Source organism: Belonocnema kinseyi, chromosome 1, assembly GCF_010883055.1.
Source record: "Belonocnema kinseyi isolate 2016_QV_RU_SX_M_011 chromosome 1, B_treatae_v1, whole genome shotgun sequence".
NCBI lineage: Eukaryota > Metazoa > Arthropoda > Insecta > Hymenoptera > Cynipidae > Belonocnema > Belonocnema kinseyi.
This window is the reverse complement of record NC_046657.1, coordinates 98,484,507-98,490,506: the sequence shown is the minus strand read 5'-3', so window position 1 is coordinate 98,490,506 and position 6,000 is coordinate 98,484,507. Positions and strand designations below refer to the sequence as shown.

General features: G+C 39.9%; 1 protein-coding gene across 1 annotated transcript in view; it reads right to left on the bottom strand.

The window, feature by feature from the left end:
- The window catches only part of LOC117179015, a 187,234-nt gene that overhangs the window by 58,968 nt on the left and 122,266 nt on the right, over positions 1-6,000 (bottom strand). The window lies entirely within an intron of this gene.

The window sequence follows — 6,000 nt, the reverse complement described above, 5'->3', positions numbered from 1 at the left end:
TATCACTTATTCAGAAACGAGATTGACTGTGCCGCGAAATAAAGTAGGGTTTCGCATGTGATTGACAGGATTGTGATTGTATTCGAAGATAATGGGGTCAATTATATGTTTGTAAAATGGTAAGGTTTGGGCAGTTAGACTAAGAAGCGTTTTTTTTGTTTTGGTACGATGGGGGATTTTGAGGTTCTATAATTTTTTTGTGCACTCTATCGTAAGGAAGATCGCGATACTTTTGTGAGAAAAAGTGATGCTTTAAATTCATTCACATTTCTGTTGTGTAAATAAATTTAACTTAGAACTCTAAACATTGGCCTTTCTTATTTTGTGGTTAGGTGAATTCCACACCTGTGATTTATTCTGGTTGGTTTGATTCTCATGCGTTTTATTTTAAAATATGGACTATTCACTCTAAAGAATGAAAATTTTTAATAACAAATTTTATCACGTAGCGAAGACGATTGTTTAGGTTTCATTTTCTTTCGCTAGTGGCTGGCGCCCTAGACCCTTTTGAGCAATAAACCCCTGACTTCGTGGTCGAGATTTGGATTGCGGCAAATAAGCCATAATCACGGACATAATTTTTGAGGCTGAAATATGTCCCTGACAGAGCCAAAGTGCGTTAGATTCAGAATGAAACAGAGTAAGTATTCCATGCAGAGAGAGTACAGAGAGCCTTAAGCACACTTCGAAAAAATCAAGTCATTTACGACTGGTAGGCACTTTCGATCCCTTTCCAACGGTTTTGGGAGTATACTACTGGAGGGGAGGGGGGCTTGGAAAAGAGGTCGGACTGCCTTTGAATTTGATACAATCCCAACTAGGTGGCATCTACAACTTGTAGGTTCCCTCAACACTCTTTTAACAGTTTTTGTTGTGGGTGGTGTTGGTTGGGGGGGGGGTCATATAATGGAGGGCTATTGAAGGGTTTCACCCTGCAACGATACTGCCCTGTCACCTCGTCGGAGCTTTTCAGCCATACAGTGTCCTGAGATAGGTGGGTGCAAGGTAGGCGTTCGAAATGATGCGGAGTCGGGCATTTGTTAACTAAATTATAAACATTTATTTATGAAACTTAGAGACTGTTACATGGCTGCGCGTGTGTGTGTGCGCGCGTAAATGTGCCGGTGTGCGTAAGTAGATGTGCATGTACATATGTGTTTGAGTGGGTGTATTTGAGCTTCAAGGGCTTCGTTGGTATCCCGGAAATTTACATAATAGTTAGATGATTGAGGGTCAGCTGTTGACCCGTGCGCAGTTGGTTGGGCGTCGCAGATGATCCCGGCGTTACGTTGTTTGCAGATACGATTTACGTTTCTTGGGAAAAGACAAGAGAGTTGTGTGCGTGAGTTAGAAGACGAGGCGTGATAGCTGGTCGGTGCGGGTGTCCCATTCCTCTGTGTCGCGGTGATACGCGTCTAATGGACCCGACAGGTGGTCCTCTGGTCCAAGACGCGGTATTCCTAACATCGGGGAATTCAGGTCGGTCGGGTGTGGTAAGGGGGAGCCTAGTTGGGACGAAGGCGGTAGTCGCGACAGGTGGTAGGGATGTTCGTCTGGCCTGATCCGCCTAGGTAGGCCCTGTATAGTGTTACCTTCTCGGGGCCTCCACGACGAGACACGTTCAGGAGTACCTGATGCCGTGTCTTGCCAATACGGCAAAATCGGATATGGGAGCGCTCATTGCTCCGGCGAGGCAGTTGGATTTCCCGAAGAAGGTTCGCTTGGGGTTTGGGTGTGCTAGAAATGGGTCGCGTTTGGGGGCACTCAATGCCGCAACACATTGAAACTCGAGGGACGGATATGAGAGCGCCCATTGCTCCGCCATTTGAGCCAGGAAACCTTCAGGGGCCTAGGTCGGCGTTACGTGTCTAGTTATGCTCTATCTGTTCGAAGGTGCCTGAAATGAGTCGCGTTTGGGGCATTGAATGCGGCGACACCTTGGAACTCGAAGAACGGATATGCGAGCGCTTATTGCTCCGTCACTCGAGCTAGGAATTTTCTCTGGGTTCAAGCATGTTCTCTCTATCTGAAGGTGCCTGACATGAATCGCGTTTGGGGGTACCCAATTCCGCGACACATTTAAACTCAAGGGACGGATATGGGAGCGCTAATTGCTCCATGACTCGAGCCAGAAAACCTTCAGGGGTCTAGGTTGGCATTACGTGTCTAGTTATGCTTTGTTTGTTCGAAGGTGCCTGCAATAAGTCGTGGTTAGGGGCACCCAATGCCGCGATACATTGGAAATCGAGGAACGGATATAGGAGTGCCCATTTCTCCGTCACTCGAGCCAGGAAGCCTTCAGGACGTAGTTTCCTCCGGGGGTCACCGAGGTAGGACGTGTTATGGCGTAGCCGATGCCACGGGCCACTTGTACTCGATAGGTGGATATGGAAGCGCTCGTTGCACCACCACTCGAGTCGGCTGCCCGAGGAGTGTGTCTGGTCATTTTTGCATTTAAAAATATATTTATTGTTCATAATGTTACAGGAGATCAATACAGAGTTGTCTTATTCATTCTATAATTTAAATTTAGATACCTAGTACCTGGCTGGAACTTTAACTCTGAGTATTTATATATTTTATCTTTTATACAAAAAACTTATAAATAGTCAGTTAGTCTCTAACAAAGAAAGAATTAATATATTAATAACAAAGAGAGATTGTATTTTCTAGGTGGAATGCATCGTGCCCAGAATCGGAAGCCAAATCCCTTGCTAATAAAGCAGAGATGAGACTCCCGAGTCAAGCCCCCACCCATCTGCATGAAAATCGTTGCAATAATGTTTTTCATAAGTCTTAAAAGGCTTATAACTACATTCATTTTTGAGGTTAGATCGGATGTTCAGGCGTTCCTAGCAGCATTTAATATGGGATATTGTGTGTTAGTTTAAATGGCATTTCATGTCTAGTCTTATAAACGATAATTTCCGCGTTGAGTTCCTGAATACTCTCTATTTAATTTGCATTTACAATCATTCGTAGACATTTATTTTGTATTCTCTGTAGTATATTTAAATAAGAATGATAGGTTCTAGACCAGATTGGCGCTATATACGTTATTAATGGCCTAACGATTGCTTTATATAATATCAGTTTATTTTTGTTAGTTAATTTACTTCTTCTTCCTATGAGACAACTTAGAAATCCTATCATTTTTATGTTTTTCTTTTTAATTTTCTCTATATGTTCTTTATACTTCAACTTAGAGCTAATTGTTAAACTTAGATAAACACCGCTAACATTTAATAATATTTTTGTTCCCTTCATGTACAAATCTGAAATGGACTCTTTCCTTTTCTTATGTTTAAAAATAATAAATTCAGTCTTTTCAACATTTATTTCTAATTTCCACATACTAAAATATTCAATGAGGATGTCAATAGCCAAACTAATTCTCCAAGATGATACATACAGCGCGGTATCATCCGCAAAAAAAATAACACAGGTCGACAAAATTTGACAAAATTCAAAAGCCAGAAAGCAGACCAAACATTTCCGAAGGATTTTGATGCGCTGAATCCGAATCCAAACTCAAAATTGCTCCTGTACTTCAGGTTTTCAAGATATCCTAGCCTAAAAGTCCAAAAAACGCTTTTTTTAGCTGTTTTTGAGGTTATGTAACTGTACAAGAAAAATGTCTACCACAAAGCTAAAATGGAATTTGAAAGTACTAATCTTCCCCTTTCAAACCTACTTGGATTTATCAGGATATCTTTATTTATAGCCAAAATATTGTAATTTGAAATTTTTTATTTTCGCTTTTTAACGCATTAACCCTGAGGTGTTCAGATTTATACAATGCGTTCTCAATTGTTGATGGTACGATATTTTTTCTTCAAAATATTATCTCAGGGGTTTTCATAGGTGCCCTTTCTATTGCCGGTGTCAGTTTTTTGTTATAACCCTTAGAAGATCCAATATTGGTCACCAACAAAAAAGCGTACAGTAGTTTAGAACCAAACTTTGCACACTGATAAAAAAATAAAAAATATGGAACCCGTGTCTTTTCCTTTCTACGGAAGCCGTTTCCTAGGGGTGAAAACCACCCCTAACAAGCCACTAGCATGCTAACCCACCTGACTCTGGGAGCAGCGAATTTAGTCGTTTACATTTCGTGAAATAATTGAATTCCACACTACAAGTGGGCTAACCTTAACATGAAAATTTCCAATTTAGCGTATTAACCCTTAACGCCAAGATTATGCCATTGTCCCTTGAAAATGTTATCTGAAGGGTTTTCGGGGGTTCCTTTTCGATTGGCTCAGTTTTTTGTTATAACTCCTAGAAGAGCAAATATGGAAAACAGTTAGGGCTTTAAAAAAAAACAAATTTGACTATTATGATTTATTTAATATTGTAAATTTACTTAGGATTTTCCAGCTTACTAAGGCAAGACTCAATACTTTTCAGCCACTTAAGGCTGGACTTGGGATTGTCCAGCTAAGCAAGAAAGTACTTAATATTTTCCAGCTAATTAGGGCAAGACTTTAGAATGCCCAGCCAATTATGGCAAGCCTTTGGATTTCCCAGCCAACAAAGGCAAGACTTTTTATCGTCCAGCCAGTCAAGACAAGACTTTGAATCGTCCAGCGAGGCAAGGCAAGACTTACGATTGCCCAGCCAGTTAGGGCAAGACTTGGGATTGTCTAGCTATGCAAGGAAGTACTTATTTTTTTCCAGTCAAATAAGGCAAGACTTTAGATTGCCCAGGCCAATCAAGGAAAGACTTTGAATTGCCCCAGCCAATAAAGGCAAGACTTTGTATCGCCCAGCCAGTCGAGGCAAGACTTTAAATCGCCCAGTCAGTCAAGGCAAGACTTTGAATCGTCCAGCCAGTCAAGGCAAGACTTACGATTGCCCATTCAGTTTAGGCAAGACTTGGGATTGTCCAGCTACGCAAGGAAGTACTTAATATTTTCCACCCAATTGAGGCAAGACTTTAGATTGCCCAGCCAATAAAGGCAAGTCTTTGTATCGCCCAGTTAGTCAAGGCAAGACTTTGAATCGTCTAGCCAGTCAAAGCAAAACTTACGATTGCCCATTCAGTTAAGGCAAGACTTACGATTGTATGTCCAATGAAGGTGAAACTAATTACTTGTTTTCTTATGAAAACGTTCGCGCTTCATGTCAAACGATCGTTGAATAGACTTCCGTTTATGACTAGTAGGGTCATTATTATTTGTTTGCAAAGACCAGCAATAGTCGGCCATCATTCTTACATTGCATCGACCTTAATAATGTTACTCTTTTTGGTGAAAGTCTTGATGAAAGCGTACGCCAATTTCTTCACTGAATGCTCTAACATTTTCTGGGAAATAATCCAAATGAGATTTAATAAAATGTAATTTCATACTCATCAAACAACCTAATCTTTTAAAATTCTTTAAAATACTAGATACAATAGTTCTAAACTTTGGATCTCGATTGTTCCCTAAAAATCTCTGTAAAAAATTTTTGAAACTCTACCATGCATCCTTTTTAATATATGTCATTGTTTTGATAAAGTCATCATCTTTGGTAAGTTTTCTTATTTCAGGCCCAACAAAAATACCTTCCATAACTTTGGCATCACTTAAATGTGGAAATGTATATTTGATATAATTGAAACATTTTTTTTCCGTCTTTAGGGCGTTGACAAATTGCTTGATCTAATCTGTCTGGCCATTTCTCCTTTATCCAATGCTTATTCCTTGCACGACTGTTGTATTTTATTTTTATCAGGAGTAATTAGAAAGTATTATATGATTCTTCCAGTGAAGTTGAGTGACCAACTGGAATTATAGCGCACTTATTTCCATTATGTAATAGTACTTCTTTCAGACTTTCTGTAGACGAATCTATGAAAAGACGCCAATCCTCTGGCGTATATAAGTTTATTTTATATAAATTAATGAGTCCCTCGATATCATTAGAATATATAATCCCACCGTCCATTGAAAAGTACTTGATAAACTTTTCTTCTCTATTTCTGTAAACAGTTACTCTAGTGCCAGGTAACAA